Consider the following 20681-nt stretch of genomic DNA (forward strand, 5'->3'; position numbering starts at 1 on the left):
CCCACTTTAGATGCTTACTGGCTGTGTGAACCTGGATAAATCACTTGACTTCTGCTTTCCTCGGTTTCCCTATTTATAAAGTGGGGATTATAATAGCACTTACCTCTCAGATTTGTTATGAGGATCAAATGAGTAATGATCAGTCCGTTCCCTGTCCAGGCCTGATGCCCACTCTTTCCTTTTCTAAGGTAGGGTGAGCCTCCAAAGCTTCCTGGGGTCTGACTGGTCTTGGGCCACTCCAGGCCATGTCTGCTTCTGTCCCCTCTTCCTAAGTACAGACTAGACCTGGCTTAGAAACCTCCCTGGTCTCTGACAGGTAAACTTGGCACCTCCCCACCTGCCCTTTCCCACACTGGGCCGGTCACACCTGCATACTTAGAGGGTAAGCTTCTGGAGGGCAGTCGGGTTTACCTGGTATTTGTCTCTGCAACTCAACATGGGCCTGTTCTATGGAAAGCACTTAAGGGTTCTCTCTCTCTCTCTCTCTCTCTCTCTCTCTCTCTCTCTTTCTCTCTGTAAAATATTTGACACATATGGTCTAATGGTCTTCTCCTTCTCTTTCTCCTATATTCCAGAGTAGTTTGGTTGTGCCAATGCTCTGCTCAAAGTCCTTCAGTGGCTCCCTAATTGCCTCACTCACCTGGCAGCTAGGTGGCATAACAGTGGATAAGAATGCCCACCTGCAATCAAGAGGATCTGAGTTCAAATATGACTTCAGACACTTACTGTGTGACCCTGGGCAAGTCACTTTACCCTGTTTGCCTCAGTTTTCTCATCTGGAGAAGGAAATGGCAAACAACTCCAGTATCTTTGCCAAGAAAATACCAAAAGAAGGTCATGAAGAGTCAGACATGACTAAAAAAATGACTAAACAAGTAGCCTCACTACAAACAGTAGACAAATAATAAATATTGGCTGAATTGAATGAATGGATCACTCTATACAGTAGGGATCTTCTGGAGATACAACGACTTAACCCAAATATTAAAGGTGTTTACTGCAATCCCTTTTGGAAGACTGATGGAGAAGATACTTTGGGGAAGGTAAAAGGGCCCTTAAGAAACTCTCAACCAGCACTATAGGACTCATCATTCATTAGATCTATTCATTTAGTGGGAGACCAGTTGAATAGTAATTCATACATACCTGGGTAGTCTTGAATCCTCCCTGGTAATCTGGGAAAGAAGAAACCACCCATCAGCATGTCCTCCTCCATTTCCTGGAGAAGAAAAAATATATTCCATAGGAGAGTTTTCTAAATGTGACTTTTACTCCTCAAGAGGTAATGAGTTCCCCCATCAGGCAAAGTCTTGAAGCTGAGACCATATCACTAGTGAGCAATGATTTGGCGCTTTCAAGTTTGCAGAGTGTTTTACATATGAATCTTGTGAGGTAGGCATCACTATCCCTATTTTCTATTCACTTTGCTCAGGGTAACACAGATAACAAATATTTGAGGCAGAATTCAGACTCAGCTCTTCCTGAATCCCCCGCACTATCCCCTAAATGGCCACCTGTCTAAGATAGTGGTCCTCTCCCCCTGCCCCATTAGACTAATTTCCCAGGATCAGCAGGAACCATCTAGAATGCCCATCTCTGAAATGACTTCCTCATCTGTTAAGGGAGGAGATGGAATAGTACCCAGAATTACCTACACTCTTGAAGAACCCTTGAAGCCTTCCTCAGCTCTGCCATTCTGACTTCTGGGGCCTAAACCTGAACTGTTGCTGGGCATTTCTCCCTTGGCCACCTTTGGCAGGGACCTCCTTGCCTGCAGGCCCTGTCTGGCCTGAGATCTTGGAGACCCAGCAGAGCGAGCCATTCCTCCATCCCTCCCACCCGCTTTGTCTAAAAGTATGTACCTAGCATTATCTTGATTCTGGTTCAATATTTGCCAGTGTCCCAAATGACTGAGGAGACACAGAAGTAGTTTGGAGACTTTTCATTTACTGGTTCAGAGCTTTCCCCATGGCCCCTGAAGGGTCAGTGCTTAAGAAGTAGGGCAGCCACAATAATTTCCTGTCTGCACAGGGGAAAATTCTATATCCTGCTTCTGGCTTAAGTATGACAAAAGAGAAAATGAGTCACATGGATTTTTCAATAACACTGAGCTGATCCCTGGGGCCTTGGAGGATTGGGCTGAACTGCTAGATAGGAAAACTAAAAGATGGAGAGAAATGTAAAGTCTCATCCTTAGGTTCAAATAATCACCTACCCAGGTGCAGGATGGGACAGGTGACTGGATAACCATTTGTGTGAAAAGAACATTGGGATTTCATTGATCCACAAGCTCAACAGGAATCCTCAGGGATAACCAAAAAACTGAACAGTTTTAAGTAGGATTATGAAAGTCAGTGTCAGTGAGGGGGGGTGACAATTTTGTTCCCCTCTGTGTTGGCCAAATGATGCTTAGAAGAGAGTGGGTAATTCTGGGCACCACATTTTAGGAAGGTCATCATTAAGATGGAGAGGGTACAGAGATGGTGATGAAACTAGAAGTTTTGTCATACGAAGACTATTTAAAAGGACCTAGAAATGTTTTTCCTAGAGAATGACAGATTCATGGGGAACCATGACGATTCTGATATTGAAGGATCTCAAAACCAGGTCTTCCAATGCCAAACCTTTTTTATGTAAACACCCCACGCTTAGCACTACATGTTAGTAGTAGGTCTGAAAGGCAAGGGGCTCACAATGGACCTTAAGCGAAGTAGTTCCACTGTAGGCTGCCTCAAGGAAATCCTTCAGGTCTGAGTTTCCTTGGACAAATTAATTGATGCTCCCAGGTATATTCTATAGACATTCTCTTTGCTCTTGTGTATTTTCTGAGCAAGTGCTGTTTCACAATGAGAGAGGATGGGTTGGTCTGATTCATAGCCTGCCCCACTTTACTTAGTACTTAGTACTTTAATCCAGGGCAATGTGGATGGAGAGTTGGACTTGAGATTGGGTGGGGGGGAGGAATCAAATCCCACTTCAGGTATTTTCAGTGTGAGCATAGATAAATCCGTTGACTTCTCTGAGCTTCAGTTTCCTTATGTATAAATTGAGAATCACAATAGTGCCTAACTCAGAGTTGTGGTGAGGATCCATTGAAATGTTTGCAATTTTGTTAATCTTAAATTTCTAGATAAAAGTTGATATCTACCCCCTCCCCTTTCCCTTATCATTTTTTTTTGTTTCTTTAGCAAGACAATGGGGTTAAGCGACTTTCCCAAGGTCACATCATTGGTAAATATCAAGTGTCTGAGGCAGGATTTGATTCATTAAGCCACCTAGCTGCCCCTTCCCCCTTATCATTTTGTTCAGACTTTCTGTCTATATCAATCAGAGAACATAGATTTGGAGTTGCCAGGAACCTTAAAGATCTCCTTCATTTATAGATAAGGGAACAAAGGCACAGGAAGGTGAAGGGACATAGCCAAGTTAACACAGGAAGTAAGTTACAGTCAAGATTTGGAAAAAGTTTCCCCACTGCCTCTAAAGGACCCTTCATAAGCAGAAATATCCTGAACTGGAGAATAGGAAGGTCATCATTAAGTCAGAGATTGTACAAAGAAAGGAATCAGAGTGATAAAGGACCCAATGAGGATTGGCTGAAGGAATGGGGAATATTTTGCCTAGAGAAGAGAAGAATGTGTGGAAAGAGTATAAATAGTAACTCTTCAAAAATATTAAGTCCTTTCATGTAGAAAAGGGATTGAGTTTATTCTATTTAGTCCCAGAAGAAAGAACCAGGAGTGATGAAGAGAAGTTTAAAGAGAGGCAACATTAGACTTGATGTTAGGGAAAAAACTTCCCAACAAAGTTCCTTTTTTTTTTTTAATTTTAGGTGATTAGGCGATTGGGGTTAAATGACTTATCCAGGGTCATATAGCCAGTAAGTGTCTGAAGTCAAATTTTATCCATTGTGTCAGTTGTAGCTGCCCCAACAAAGCTTTATGAAAGTGAAATGGACTTATTTAGGAAGTGGCCAGGGTCTCCTCCTTGGTATTCTTCAAAGATGGGCAAGTCAAAGTGAGGATTTTTGCAGGTATGGGCAAGATGACCCAACTAAAGATCCATTTTAGCTCTACAATTCTCCCCATGCCCCCCACTCCTCAGTCAGTAAGCTACTGGTTTCCTATGACTCTTTCTTCTTGCTTCCCCATCATGATGAACTAATATTAAATCAATTTGACAGGCTTAATAAAGGTTATTAGAGTTTGGACCAAAGACAAGAAAGTAAAATTTTTTGGAACTTGGACCCCTCCTCTCTCTCTCTCTCTCTCTCTCTCTCACACACACACACACACACACACACACACACACACACACACACACACACTCTCTCTCTCTCTCTCTCTCTCTCTCTCTCTCTCTCTCTCTCTCTCTCTCTCTCAATTCCCCCTTTTCTCCTCCCTTTCTTCTCTCTTTCATCTATTCATTTAAGAAACCGAGGTCCAGATAGTTTAAATTGACCAGATCTATGTAACTAGGGCACAATGACCAGAGCTTTGTCCCAGAGCACTATATTTAGAGGATGTGAATTTAGAGAGCATCACGAGCATATGCAACTGTACCTTACCAACTTAGAAACACCAGAGCTTAACGTCTAGCTAGCAAGAATAATTAGCTAAAATAAAAAAGCTAACAGATGGCAGGCTAGAAGGAGCCCCTCTCTTGAAGTCTTGCCCTGCTTCCCAGCTCTGTAATGATGGCCTTGCCCTTATGTCCTCACAGCCTTACACAGACTCTCAACTGAAGGTGCAATTCTCAAGATTTGCTTTGGGAATGATTTGAGACACTTTTCCCAGGGGAAAAATTCCTAGAAATTGAGGAAAAGTATGGAAAGCATAAAAATTTACACTTTTCTGGCCTGGATATGACTGCAGTCATCAAAGATTATGGATAAACCAAGAAGTTGCTAGAAGGAATGGAAAGAGAGTAATATAACAATAGCAAGAAATAGTCAGAACCTGGGTTTAAACCAAGTTAAAGGAACTGGGAATGTTTACTCTGAGGCAGAGAAGACAGTGGAAACATGGCTATTATTTTCTGTTACCTGATGGATCTAAAACCCAAGCCTCTGAAGATGAAGTCTAGTACTTTCCATTAGACCACTCTGTTCTTCTAAGGCCAACAAGGGTGCTGAATTTTCTAGAGCCCTCGATGTAGCAGTTTAATGGTGTGGCCTTAACAAGGAACAATCAGCCCATGGCAGACCAGAGCATGGCACCACGTGGCTGTGGGTGTCGGTGGATGCCCGCCTACCATTAATTTTATTGTAACTCATTTCTCCAGGTTGAATACGGCGGGATTTAATGTTCCCATTCCCCCATTCCTGTTCTGCATGACAAATTGTTTTAATAAACATAAACCCGGTAATAATAAAGTAATAATAAGCCCGGGACTCACCTTATATCACTGCCGTTAAATTCTCCCATAAGCCAGCGCCGGCTACAATGACAATTACGGGCAAGCCAATCCTCAGGCAGGCGAGAGCTAGAGACGGATTTAATATAGTTTGTAAATATGATGAGTGGGCTGTCATGTTATTGTGGCTGCTGCTTACATCTCTCTCCGGGGTTAGCCATGCCACCAAATCAACATTAAATAGTGGGGCCTTCTCTTCTCCCCTTAAATCAAAGATCCTGTCCTCACAGGCCTTCCAGAGGTAATGAAGACGTTCACGCCAATAGCATGGTGGCCTAGTCTCCCTGGGCAGGCTGAAGCCACACCTTAGCTTGGCAGAAGATGGATGTGTGTGGTCAGACAGCTGGGTGGGGAGACACCTGGAAGGAAGCAGCTGGAATGTCTCTCCACCCCAGATATGCAGAGGCCCAGGCCCTCACTAAGCCCTGGCCTCCCCCACATTGCCAGGAGCCCACCCACTTGCCTGCTCTCTCTGATGAAAAATGTTCCCGTAATGAATGGCTGCTGTTTACAGAAGTAATTTCATGCTACATTTCCATTACCGCCTGGATTTGTGGAGCTTCCCGAGCTACGATGAACTTTTAAGGAAATATAACCCCCGTTCATGGGCGCCACCGCCACGTTTCTAATGGAAGCCGTGCTCAAAGAGACGGATTGCAACACTTCATAACTGTGTGCAAATACGCATCCTTAAACAAGTTAAGGTCAATTAATCACTGCACAAAGATGGCTCAGCTCTGCCTTCTCCTTAGCATCGGGGTTGGCATCGCCATCAGTAGTGGAAGCTCTGCGGCCTGCCCGAAGCATGCACATCCCCCCCTCTCTTGAGGTACAGCCTTTTCCATCTGGTCAGCAATGGCTGGGGCCACCTGTTGGGGAGGTTGAAGCAGGATGTGTCCATCACATAGGGACTTGGACTTAATGGTCTCTAAGTCTCTAAGGTCTATTCTAATTCTGAAAGTCTAAGATTCAGACTTGAATCCTTTACAAGCAATTCCATATCCACCATCTCTATTGGTTCCCATTGCACTCCGAGAGAGAGAGAGTGTGTGAGAGAGAGAGAGAGAGAGAGAGAGAGAGAGAGGGGATGAGGATTATTGCTCCCTTTTTACATATGGGGAGATTGAGGCTATGAGAGGAAAAATGACTTGCTCACTACCTTATAGCAACCTCTCTTGCTGAAGTTATTTGTTCAGGCTTACTGACCACTGGGACAATCAAGCCATCAGGCTTCTGGCCAAATTGAGGAAACGTATTCCAAGACATGCCTCGATAGGTAAAGATAAGTAGGTAGGTGGATACATAGATAGAGATGCATGAATACATATTATTACATAATGAATATATAGCTACACACATACATCTATAGATACATAGAGATGGATAAATTTATAGATACAGACTATATACATAGAGATACATATGTAGATAGATCAGTTATCGAGTGCTTACTGTATTTTGAACATTTGGCCATGCAAATGCAGAGATGACAATTCCTACTCTCAAGCTTACATTCTACTGGGAAGAAACCGTACACAAAGGGGAGCTGGAAAAAAGAGAAGATACTCAACAAACCTGATGGGGAGGTGGAAAAGTCTAAAATATGAGTCAAGCCATAAGAGAAGCAAACATGGCAGGCCCCTTTATGGAATGGTGGTCTGGGCTGAGGACTCAGCAATCAGGGGGATAGGCTTCAGGGTGAAGATCTCTCTAGAAAAGAAAGAAAATCAGTGAGGAGGCAGAGAAAGTTGGAACCAGGAATGAAGTCAATATGTCTAGGGCCATCATGAGTTCCCCATCTCCAAGTAGAGGATAGTTGAACATTTGCTGGAATTGGAACACTAAAATATTCCTTCCTGTATGATCACTCCATTAAACATCAGATCCTGGAAGAAATCAAGACATGTAGAGGTGGCATGGCCAAGGAGTCAGGCAGGCAAACTTGATAATGGGAAGGATTTTGTGACCAGATGAATCTTCTCAGGAGTCACACCTTCCTATAGGATTCATCTTTTAATGCCAAGCTTGGGGGATGGGGCAGGACTGGAGAAATGGACCTGTGTGATATATGGATACTCTGGTTAATACTGGAGAAGTCCCTTAACCTCTCTGGGCTTCATCTTTCTCATCTATAAAATAAGGAGATTGGAGTAGACTATTACTCTGATCTTTTCCAGTTAAAAACTCATCATCTTCTTACTCCTCTGCAGTCCCTTGCATGTCCTCTCAGGGCCACCCCTTCTGTGGCAGGACCTCATCACATCTTTCCTTAACCATTACAGCAGCCTCCCTTCTTATCTCAGCTCCAATCAACCTCCACTCAACTGTTTAAGGACTTTCCCTAAAATACGGATCTGACCATGTTGTCACCCTGATCAAGAAGCCCTAGGAGACTCTTAGTGCCCCAGGACCAAACAGGACCTGTCATTTAAAACTCTTTCCCAATCTTTCTGTCAGGAAGTAGGTAGTATTCTTCATTGATCCTCTGGATCAATTTCAATCCTTTGCAATATGGTTTCTGACCTCAACACACAACAGAAATTGCTCCCTCCAAGGTCAAAATTACCACTAAATCAAATGGCTTTTTTTTTTAGTTCTCTTTGTTTCAGGTGTCTGTGGAGTCTGGCATTGTGGATTACCCTGTTCTCCTGGATCATTGGTCCTATCTCCTGTTTCTAACCACTCTTTTGTGGATTATCATCCACATCCTATCCCCTAAGAACTGGTTACCTTATGGCCCTGTCTGGGACTCTTTCTTTGTAATCTCTTTCTGTTTGTGACCCCATTAGCTCTCATGGGTTCAATTATCAATCATTCGACCAGTGACTTCTGTTTATCTAATCCAGTTCTCATTTCTCTCCTGAATATCATTCTTTCATCTCCAAATATCTTTGGACATTTCCACTTGGGTGTCCCATAGGCTCAATTTCTACATGCCCCAACACACATTTCCTGTAACTTCCTTAGTTTTCCTTTGGTCACTACCATCCCTTCAAGTTGCCTAAGTTCAAAACCTTGGAGCTGCAGTTTTATTCTTCATTCTCATCCTCTAAATCCAAGGAGTTACTAAATCTTTCTGATTCCACCTCTTCAAAACCTCTTAGATCTGTTCCTTTTATGTTCAGTCACCCCTATATACCACAGCACCTACAATTTAGACCCTCATCACCTCTTCCATGGACTACTGGAAAAAGCAACTAAATAGTTGGCACCCCTACAACAAGTCTTTTTCTTTTCCAATTCATCCTCTTCACAGCTGCTCCATTGATATTCCTAAAGCACAAAGCTGACCATGGTCCCTTATTGCTTAAGAAACTTCATTGGCTCTTTATTACCTAGGATAAAAGGAAAACTTCTGTTTGGCATTTAAAACCTTTTAGAGTCTGGCTTCAACTTACCTTTCTAAGACGATTACACAAAATTCTCCTTCACACACTTTACATTGCAACTAAACTGGAAGACTTCCTGTATATAACATTCAATCTCCCATCTCTGTACCCTTGCCCAGACTGGCCTTGCCCCCAATCGGAATAATCACCCATCTTACCTCTGCTTCTGGGAATCCTAAACTCCCTTCAAATTTCCATTCAATTGCCAACTCCTAGAAGAGGTCTCTACTGCTTCCCCCTCCTGCCTCTGCTTCCCCCTCCTGCCTCTGCTTCCCTCTCCTGCTTCTGCTGTATTATTTTTACAGCTATGTCCCCATTAGTTCAAATGATGAACCCCTAAAAGTAGTCACATATATTCAAATTCATACTTTTCAAAGTTATAATTATTTTTTTTTTTAGATTTTTGCAAGGCAATGGGGTTACATGACTTGCCCAAGGCCACACAGCTAGGTAATTAGCCTCCTTGGGGAAATATGAATAGGAATTCAAATAAAGCAGCTTCTACTGCTACTGCTGCTGTATCATCTTCTACTACTTCTATTATTTCTATCACCACGACTAGCTAACATTTATATAGCACTTAGGAAATTCCAGATCGTACACTAAGCTCTTTATAATGTTCATTTGATCCTTATAAAAGCCCTGGGAAATTGCCGCTATTATTATTTACATTTTACATATGAGAAAACAGGTTAAATGAATTTGTCCAGTCACACAGCTGGTAGGTATCTGAGGCTGGTCTGGAATTTAGATTTGACTCCAAATCCAGTATCCTATTCTACTGCCTAGATCTACCTAGATAGATACAGAAAAACCTCTGTCCTCCAGAAGGGCTCATCCTATAGAATTATTGAGGAAGGCTGAGTGTCTGGAGGGCCACAAGCACACTGATAAGCATGGATCAGGTCTCTCTTGATAGAGAGACATGGGAAGAAATAGAGATTTTTAGAAGTGAAAGATGTTCTCCCTATGAGTCAGGGTAAAATACTCAATGTCTCAGCTGGAAATCCAATTTACATTTTTGTATACATACTACAGCTAGAAGGAGCTTAACAAGCATACATTCCATTCCTCCTCATTTTACAGATGAGGAAACTAAGTCATGTGTGTGCTTACACGAAATGTTTAAATGCATATAACTGAGAGTGAAGAGCGACTCTAAGGAAATTCAAGAGTCAAGAACCATGGAATTGAGGGCCAGAGAGTTGAGGAATGGGCTAAGGCTGAAGGGAGGTTGGATAATGGTATAAAAGAATCAGAATTTTCATGTTTTTATAGCTCCAGAGCTACCAGCAAAAGGACTGGATGTCATGAAAGTCAATCACCAGTTACAGAAATTGGGGAAACTAGATCGATGTCTCGGTGTATGATCTCCTAGAAAAGTCTATCAAGAATGAATACTTGGGGAACAACTGGTGGCTGTGGCATTTGAAGGTATTGGGTGTTACCAGCATCAGCCTCTACTTCCAGCAAGTTAAGAAATGATGGAGCCAAGGGTACCTGTTCAATATACTATTGCCCATCTGCTTCCTCCTAAGGATCCTGAATCAGAAGATGGAGGAAATGGAAGGAAGGTTAGAAAAATGATTCACAACCCATATTCAATTTTTCCTCCTAAGTCATGGGTTCCAGTCCCTGGGAGATGTTCCAAGGTATAGGTCCAAGTAACCACTTTAGGTTCTACCATTAACTGACTGTATATCTTTGGACAAGTTATTTCTTCAACCATAAATGGGATCAATAATTCTTTGCCTCTGCCTATCTCATAGTCTTATTAGGGAGATCCAGTGGAATTATAGATGTTAAAATGTTAAATGTTAAAATGGCAAAATGTTGAAATATCTATAAAATTACATAGAAATATTTCTTTTGCAGAGGGTGTTAAATATTGCCTATATTGACAGATCTGTTTGACATGTTGGCTATTTTTCCTCTTGGTTATAAAGAATTACTCACTTGAAAGGGGGGCGGGAAATGATTTTCAGAAATGAAGGTAGTGTAAAAAACCTGAAGTCACTAAAATGTAATAAATGTTAAGAAAGTTAAAGTGTTATTATTATTATTCTTTGGTCCCAAGGGCCCTCTCAAGGAAACCTTTGTCAACAAGCCAGGAGTTAAGTTGGATAAAAGCCTGGAAGCCCTTGCACCACAAAAGTAAGTCTACTTGGGGGCAGCTGGGTGGAGCAGTGGATAGAGCACTGACATCGGGAGGACCTGTATTCAAATGTGATCTCAGACACGTATCAATTGCCTTAGCTGTATGACCTTGGGCAAGTCATTTAACTCCATTGCCTTAAATAAATAAAACTTAGAAAGTAAGTCTCCTTCCATGAGGATACCCTACTCCATACCAGGAGTGAACCTTCCCCTAGATTCCTCTGCTTAAGATCATTGTAAACCCATCTCAGGTGCAATAAAGTGGAGAAGAGACAGAATATCACCCACTTCACAGGTAGGGGTGTTTGATCATGACTCCCTGGGGCATTGTCCCTGGTCAGTATGAATGTTAATCTGGGCTGAGGTCCTGAAATTGAAGTATTAGACACAGGTCCAGACCTAGGCAAGAGGAGAAAAAGACTCTGATAGAGGTGATCAGGTGAAGGATTAAAGGATTCAGAGCTAGAAGGGGCTTTAGACATCATTTGAAGAGTCCTAGAGAAAGGGAATGAGGACCAGAGAAGCAAAATATTTTGCCAGAGAATATAGCAAGTAAACAACAAATAGGGTTTTTTTTGGTTGTTGTTTTTAGGGTGTGTGTGTCTGAGAGAGATTTGATGATGGGACTCTAAAAATCAGCGTGTGGTAATTAAATGGGGGTGTGTGTGGATAGTTTAACCTGGAGAAAGAAAGCAGGTCAGCTAGGTAGATAAGTATAGGGGTTGATAGGAACTTTCAGGATTTCCTCTGGGAAGGGGTTGCTTTGTTTCAGTTCCCCTTTCACATCTTTCCTGATGCTCTGACACTGGACTGAGTTTGCCCCAATCAGTCTCTGGCTCAGATACTGAGCTCGAGCTCTATCTCATCCATCCTATGGACTGCTTTTCCTGTATTCTCTCTCTTCCCTCAGCCATGACATAATAATCATAGACCCCATTAGGATAGGGTCAGTGTCCTGAGTGAGGGAGAGGTTACTTTTCTTTTCTCCTTAGCAAGAGCTGGGTTCAAATCTCTCCTTGGGCCCTTGCTAGCTCTGTGACCCCAAGCAAATCACAAACCTTGGATCCTCAGTTTCCTGATCTATAAAACGGGGTGAATAATAGCACCAAGTTCACTTGACTGATGGGAGGAACAAGTGATATGTATAGAGCCATATAAATGTCAGTAATTGTTTTTATAGAGATCACCTGACTGAGCTTTCTGACCAGAGTTTAGCATTGAAAATTACTGGACAACAGTCAGGCCTAGAGACTAGAGTATCATAAGATCATAGATTTAGAGGTGTCCCCTCGTTTTTACAAATGAGGACACTAAGGTGGAAACAGGTTAAATGACTTGCCCAGGGTCTCCTAACTTAATTCACTGTCCAGACTTCACCTTCTAAACAGTAACTCTGACCTTCCTTGGGGTCCACTCTTCTGACTGTTGGGTCCCTAGCCTGAGTAGAAGGGGTCCCAGTCTTGCTTGCTTCACTCCCTCTTCAGATCCCTTCATCAGAAGCTTTGACTCACCTCCTTCTAGCTCCCATTAATGTCTTTCCAAGTTCCTCAAGGGTATTGACTGTCTTGTTTGCTTGGATCCACTGTTTAGCAGTGTCTAGCACAGAGTAACCATTTAAAAGATTGTGTGTGTGTGTGTGTGTGTGTGTGTGAGAGAGAGAGAGAGAGAGAGAGAGAGAGAGACAGAGAGAGAGACAGAGAGAGAGACAGAGAGACAGAGAGAGAGAGAGAGAGACAGAGAGGCAGAGAGAGAGAGACAGACAGAGAGAGAGAGAGACAGAGAGACAGAGTGACAGAGGAGACAGAAAGATAAAGAGAAACAGAGACAGAGACATAATGTTTTTCCTTCATTTTTTCAAAGAAGACCACAACATCAGGGAGGTGATGCCATGACCAGCACATGAGTTGGATTTGAGTGAGGGGATTCTGTGCTAAGTCACCAGCCTCACTTTCTCCTCCAGAGTCATCCGGGTCCAGAGACCAGACATGAATCAAGATGAATGGAGATGCCCTGGAGACTAAGGCAGAGTTAAGTGACTTGCCCAAGGTCACCCAGCTAGTGAGAGTCAAGTGTCTGAGGGCAGATTCGAACTCCTGTCCTCCTGACTCCAAGATCAGCATTCTAACCATGCACCATGCACCACCACACACACTGAGACAGAGAGAGTCAGAGATAGACACAGAGTCCTCCAGACCCCAAGTCTAACATGCTAACAACTGGACTGTCTCACTGTGAAGACATCCTGCACCCAAATCACATGCTGCCCAATTGCCCTTCTAAGCCCATCTAAATCCCAGGTGAAAAATAGGTAAAAGAGAGTCTGGGTAGAGGAGCAGAAGACTGAATGGAAGGAGAAGGTTGTGAGTAGAGAGGGCCCTGTGGGGTCTCTGGAATCCTGTGATGGGAGGTGGGGAAGAGGGGAAAGGAAGGCACTATTCTACCTGGCTTCAGGGAGGAACAAAGGAGGAACTAGGCAAGAAGCCAGAACCTCGGGGGGCCAAGGAAAGAAGGGGTTGTGCTGGGGCAGCTGGCCAGGAGATCCTGGGTAAGAAGATCTCCAAGGGAGACAGGTCTATCAAACTGGGCCCAGCCCAGGGCTGCTTCCCAGGTCTTAAGCAACTTCATTTTGCCTCAGTCCTGGCAGGAAGGAGACTTGAGCTCCCTCAGGATGGAGTAAGGAGCTGTCCCGGCCTCACTCTGAGGCCACCAGTAATTATCCTCACTCCAGGAGTTGATAATGATGATAATCCCCTTCACTTGTACAGTTTTACCCTGGATGGGTAAAGTGTGAGCATCTTCCCTGGGCAGGCAGAGAAGGGCGGGCACTCCCAGCTCAGACCTCCCACCGCAGAGCCAGGGGGACCTGCTGCAGATAGCTTCCAGTCTCCCTGAGCCTCCCTGCCAACTTCTTCAGAGGGGGCAGCTAATAGACACAGCCAGCCCCTGTCATGGAGCCAGCACAGGTCCCACTTCTGACCTGAGCTTTCCTACCCCAAGCTCCTCTTCTTTCCTAATTTCCAAACTCCCCTGATGGCTGAGCCCCAACAAGAGGATATGAGCCCCCCTATGTCAGCTTAGCTTCTGGGACTACCATTTATTCATTAATGTGCTGTATCCCATCCACAATAGCCTCATAGCCCCCCACACCCCAATCTCTCTCTCTCTGTCCCAGTCTCTCTTTCTCTGTGTCTGTTTCTGTCTCTCTCTCTCTGTCTCTCCCTCTCTGTCTGTCTCTGTCTCTCTCTCTTTGTCTCTCTGTCTCTCTCCTCTCCCTCTCTGTCTGTCTCTATCTCTGTCTCTCTCTGTCTCTCTGTCTCTCTCTCTGTCTCTCCCTCTCTGTCTGTCTCTGTCTCTCTGTCTCTCTCCTCTTCCTCTCTGTCTCTCTGTCTCTCTGTCTGTCTCTCTCTCCTCTCCTCTCCTCTCCTCTCCTCTCCTCTCCTCTCCTCTCCTCTCCTCTCCTCTCCTCTCCTCTCCTCTCCTCTCCTCTCCTCTCCTCTTCTCTCTCTCTCTCTCTCTCTCTCCCGTCTGTCTCTCTCTGTCTCTCTCCTCTCCCTCTCTGTCTCTCTGTCTCTCCTCTCTCTCTCTTTCTCTCTCTCTCTCTCTCTCCCTCTCTCTCTCTCCTGTCTGTCTCTCTCTCTCTCTGTTTCTGTCTCTGTCTCTCTCCCCCCCTTCTCAGCTCAATCACCTTGGATTTAGACAATGCTGTGTATTTACAATGGAGATGAGTATGTCAATCCAAAATTAAAACACTGTAAGAATTATAATAGCTTCTATGTATATATCTATTTAAGGTTTGCAAAATGTTTTATAAATATTATCTCATATACTCCTCACACCAACTTTGGGAGATGGACATCATTATTGTTCCCATTTTATAAATGAAGAAACTGAGGGAGATCACTGTTAAGTGACTTGCCCAACTGTTCACAGTACTGATAAGTATCTGTGGTTGGATTGGAACCCAGATCCTCCTGACTTCAAGTCCACTATTCTATTTTCAGTACCACCTAGTGGGTTATTAGACGTTTGTATACAAAAATTCATTCAGTGACGATCCAGTGATTGCCAAGCTTTATAACCTAATCCTTTACTTAAGCTCCCTGGCTAAAATTCCCTTAGCCTTAATTAAAATGTAGTTTAGGTACCTTCCTCTGTATGAAATCTTCCTTACCCTCCAGCTGCTCTCATCCTCCCTCCCAAAACACCTTCATTTTTATTTGTATTTTATTTTCTATTTGTATTTATTCACTTTCTATTTATGCTACAAGTTCTTGTAGCTTCCCATTAGAACTGAATCTCTCTGCAAGTAGGAATTGCTTTCTTCTTTGTACTTCTATCTCCAGTGCCTAGAACATGACAGATTATCTTTTTTTTTGCAAGCAATGGGGTTAAGTGACTTGCCCAAGGCCACACAGCTACATAATTTTAAGTGTCTGACATCAGATTTGAACTCAGGTCCTCCTGATTCCAGGGCCTGTGCTCTATCCACTGCACCACCTAGCTGCCCCGACAGATAATCTTTCAATAAACACCTGTTTTCTGGTTAATTGATGAGGATCTCTTCATTACACCATGACATGCCTTGCCCCCCAGTGTGGCTTATAGAAAGAGCAACCAATTTTTGAGTCAAGAAACCTGGGTTTGAGTCTTGACTCAGATACTAGATCAGAAAAGTTCTTACACCCTCTTGAGGCTTCAATGGACTCAGTGGATTATCTTTCAATATCCCTGCAGCTCAAAATTCTAAGATTCCCAATCCTAAATGGAAAGAGTACTGATTCTGGAGTCAGTGGATTTAGGGCCAAAAACCATCTCTGATACTATGTGTTTGACTTAAGGCAAGACACTTAGCCTTCCTGGGACTCAGTTTCTTCATTTGTAAAAAGGTGGGAATTGGCATAGATGCTCTCTGAGATCTCTTCTAGCTAAACACCTAAGATTCCATGATGAAAAATGGCACATCCCTGCCCCACCCCATCTAGAAAACCCCAGTTCTGAATTGGGAATTCTCTCCTGGGCCACTCTGGATCAAATCATTTGGTTCAATCTATGAAGCCCAGCTCACTCTCAATCAACTGAGAAGGCTTCTGCCCCCAATTCTTTCCTAGCCTCCCAGTGTGGCCTTGGGAAAGTTTTTGTCTCTTTAAAGATGCTGGATCCCTGAAGGATGGACACTATGAAGTCAGTTGAGGGGGCTTAATCTTGTGGCTTAATCTTTCTAAGCCATAGTGCATAGGAAGATTATAATGAGGGTGGTGGTAGTGACAGTGTACCATCTACTACAGAAAAGGCCATTCCTGGACCATACTGCCTCCTCACCATCACCTCTTAGATTCCCTAATTTGCTTCAAATCTCAGGTCAAGGGCAACCTCCTATAAGAGATCTCTCAGGATTTCCTAATAACTAGTGTTCCCCAGCCCCCTCAAATTATATGTATTTAAGTTATTTAATTTGTTGTTTCCTCCCTATCATTCTCCCCATTAGATGTAGTTAGCGTTGATCCTTTAGCATGTGAATTGAATTTAAGTGAGGCAGAATTCTAGGTGTAAATTCCTTAAGAAACGGGATCCTCTTGATTCCTTTTCTTTGTAACCCAGGTAGATATCTTCACAAAATACTTGCATTAGATTTAATAATAATACTAGCTTATATTTCTCCAGCACTTTAAGGTATATTCCATGCAATTTATTCTGTGAGTTATTCTATGAGTATTATTATTCCCAGTTGGCAGATAGCAAAACTGAGTCTTAGAGAAGTTACTTCTTGCCCAGGGTCACATAGTAAGGAAGTATCTGGGCCTCTGGCAAAATAGTTCTAGAATCTATTCTCTAAATTCATTAAGGGTTGGCAGAGTACAAAAGGGAAGACACTGTCTTAGTGGGTACTGTAGCCAAATGGAAACCCCACCTGATGTACTGACCTTAAATTTAGAGTTGTCTATGGGGCAACCATAGTCCTTCTCTGGATCTCAGTTTCTCTATCTGTAAAATAGGTATAATTCTCGTATTCCATACTTCCCAAAGTGGTTGTGAAGAAAATATTTGGTAAACCTTAAAACAATATGGAAATGGGAGTCATTTTCTTCAGGGGCCCAACTAGATAGACTCTCTCAGGATATCAATATTTAGAAGATATGACCAATGCTAATACTCATTTTCTCACTAAGCTGCATAAAGATAATTGAGTTTGCTATCTATTTCCATTTATTTTTGAGGATCTGGGCTTGTATTTTCTTTCCTATTAGGAGATTGGTAACTCTTCTTTAACTTTTGTAGAGAATCATCTGGGACGATGATAGATTAAGTCATTTGCCTGTGGTCTTACACCTCGGATATGACAGAGAAAAAAATCTGAACCAAGATCTTAACTAAGGTCAGTCCTCTATCCACTCTACCATCAACAGCTGGTTCAAGCAGGAAACTGCCATGCGGGACAATCCTATTGCCAGACCTCAAGTGAGTTCCTTCCTGCTATAACTCCCCTATATTTTTTCCATGTGGCGTCTTGGGGTTTTTCTTCCTCGTGAGTCTTTTTTTTTTTTTTGCTAGGTAATGGGGGTTAAGTGACTTGCCCAAGTCAGTAGGTAATTTATTAAGCATCTGAGGTCTAATTTGAACTCAGGTCCTCCTGACTCCAGGGCTGGTACTCTATCTACTGAGCCATCTAGCTGCCCCAATTCCTTGTGAGTCTTGTGTTCTTAACTCTCTCCTCACCAAATTAATTTGTCTTAAAAAGTTGATTGGACTTTCCCTGAAAAAACATTCTTGACTATGATTCCTGATAATCACCATTTATTATTATTATTATTATTATTATTATTATTATTATTATTATTGTCTTTAACATCCTCCAAACAGGAGCAAGATTCTGGCAACATTCATTCATCCAAGTCTTACTTTCTGAACTTCATTCATTTCTTCCACATATATTTCTGGACTCCTCTCTTTTTAGGAGAAAGAAAACCAGGGGTCTCTGAGAATATCTTGCCCAGAATCACATGGAGGACTGTGGGAAGATACAGGGGAGGATGTGTGTCCTCTGCCCTCAAGAGACATACAGTTTAGGTAGATTGATAACACAATGACACAGCCAAATAGACAAACTCTTATAGGAGAGGCAAAGAGTATTGTAAGGGACGGAACAGGTTGCTTCCAGTTGGGGGAACAATCAGGAAGGACTTTGTGGAACGGGGGCACTTAAATTGGGACTTTAAAGATGGGTAGGACATAAATATGGAAAAGTGGAGTGAGTTGGAACAGAGCAAGGCAAAATGAAGAGAAAAAAGTCTAGGTGGGAAATAGGTGGTAGAGGGCTTTGAAGGCCAGGCTCAGTCAGGAATTTTGTTATTTGTCAATAGGGAGTCATGGAAGAATTTAAAAGTGAAAGAATGGCATGAATAGAGTTCTGCATTAGGAAGATTCCATGGGGCAGCTATGTGTATAATAAAGAAGGGAAAGGCTGGAGGTCATAGGAAGCTGTTACCTGATGCAGGTGAGCATTGTTGGCTGGGGTGACAACAGTGTTAGTCAAGAGGTGAGGTTGTTTATAAGAAAAATGAGTTGTAGCATATTCCCAAGGAGGGAAGCCTTAGTTCAGATGATGATGATGATGATGTTTGTCCTTCATTCTGGAAGAAGACCGTGACATCAGGTGTGTGATACAATGACAAACAAATGAATTGGATTGGGGGGGGCTGTGCTAAGTCACCAGCCTCACTTTTTCCTTCTCCCTCTGAGTCCAGTGGTCAGATAGGAGTGAGGACAACTGAGATGGCTCTAGATGAGAGGATTAAGTGATTTGCAAAAGGTCACACAACTAGTAAGTGTCTGAGGGCTGATTTGAATTCAGACCCTCCTGACTTCAGGACTGGTGCTCTGTCTGCTACACCGACTAGATGCCCCTGGGAGAAGGGAATGGGCCCATTCATTTGTATGATGAAGGAGTTGGATTGATGATTTCAAAGATCCTCTCCAGTTCTGAATCCTAGGATCCAGTGATCCTTCCAAGGCACAGACCATGAACTGGGCAGGTCCTCCAGACCAATCAGAGTCTGAGACTGACAGTTCCTAAAATCAGTAGATGTCAACTAAAATCTACTCCTTCTCTCCTTCCCTTCCTATCCACTGCACTCTCCTTTGCCTACCCTTAATCATCACCACCTGATTTCTTTTCAGCTCAATCTGAGCTTAGCACTAATTGGCTCAGCCACTGAGCCTCCCTCTCCTTAGAGAGATGATGAGTCTTGAAGCAACTTGGGTGAGCTGCTCCGTCCTTGTCTCACCCATAGACCCAGGATGGGGCAGCCAAGCATTGGGAAGAGAGCAGCCCAGAGGCTGGCAGGCAAGTCTACCTCCCCATGACTGTTATCGATGACCAATGCGTCCCTGACAGCATCAGTACCCAGCCCAGGCCTTGCTGGAGAGAGAGGCTGGCTTGGGGCAGCCCTGGGTGGTTTTTGCTTGATATTTTTATTATTATTTTTGCCTTGTGAAAAAGTTTTAATATACAGAGTAAATTAACTGGGGAAAGAAAAAAATGGAGGGGGGTGCTTTTCATCTTTAATCTATTTACTTCTGAATATTTAACGTACGATTCTGGCACCAATCACCAGATTTAACTGGAAAATTACTCACTAATCTGTTTGCTTATTTGGAATAATTGGGTCGGCTGCCAGGGAAGAGGATTTCCTCCCCTGTTTAATATCTCAGTTAGTAGTCCAATTTCAGCTCCCTGGCATAATTACTCTGACAGAGCTGTAGCCACGGGGCTTGGGAGTGGGACAGCTTTTTAAACCGTAAATTACCGAGGATTAGCATTTATGAATTTTAAATCAGGACTCGGGTAGGAGACACTAAAGCTGCTTAGAGCTTGGGAACCCACAGCCTTCCATGGCCAGGGCTGCTGTAACCCTTCCCTTTCCAAGGCTGGGCCTCATGGGTGTCAGTGGGACTAATCGAAAGCCTAAAAGAGGGGGAGCCCTTCATGGTTGCCAAACATTCAGAGAGTTCCAGCTGGGAGGAACCTTAGAACCTTTATGATCTGATTGTCATTCTGAAGCCTCAGTTTCTCATATCTAGAATGAGAGGGTTGGACTGGGTGACCTCTGAGGCCTTTGCAGTTCCCCATCAATGATTCTATGATGGACAATGAGTTTAGAATGTCAGACCCAGAAGAGATCCTAGAGCAAAGAACACACTAGAGCTAGAAGTGACTTCAGAACCATTATGTGTCATGGGTTTCTTAGGCAAGTCTGAGGAACCCTTCTCAGAATCATGTTTTTAAATAATTGAAGCAAATGCTGAATTTCAATTCTGGGTTATTGAAAATCAAGAAGTCCTTTTGTTTTCTCCCCCATCTAAGTTCACACATTTCCTGAAGTTTATATGAACTCCTGCCATAAAAAACTCCTGCCAGTTCTAGCTATGTTCTATCTTAGAACATAGAATCATAGAATATTAGAGCTTAGAGTAATTGAGTCCAATCTCCTTATTTTATAGAGGAAAATTAATGAGATTCAGGGAAGGAAGAAACTTTCCCAAGGTCACACAGCAAATTAATGACAAAGCCTGAAAAACAAAAATAAAATCATCTAGGTCAGCTGACTCTTAGCTTTATGTCCTTCTCATTGATTCACACTATCTCCCTTCACACAGGTCGATAATCACCAATCTTTATCCTTCAGTCCTCCTCAGACCCACCACCGTTTTAGCAAAGACTTG

Source organism: Macrotis lagotis, chromosome 3 (genome assembly GCF_037893015.1).
Source record: "Macrotis lagotis isolate mMagLag1 chromosome 3, bilby.v1.9.chrom.fasta, whole genome shotgun sequence".
Classification (NCBI taxonomy): domain Eukaryota; kingdom Metazoa; phylum Chordata; class Mammalia; order Peramelemorphia; family Peramelidae; genus Macrotis; species Macrotis lagotis.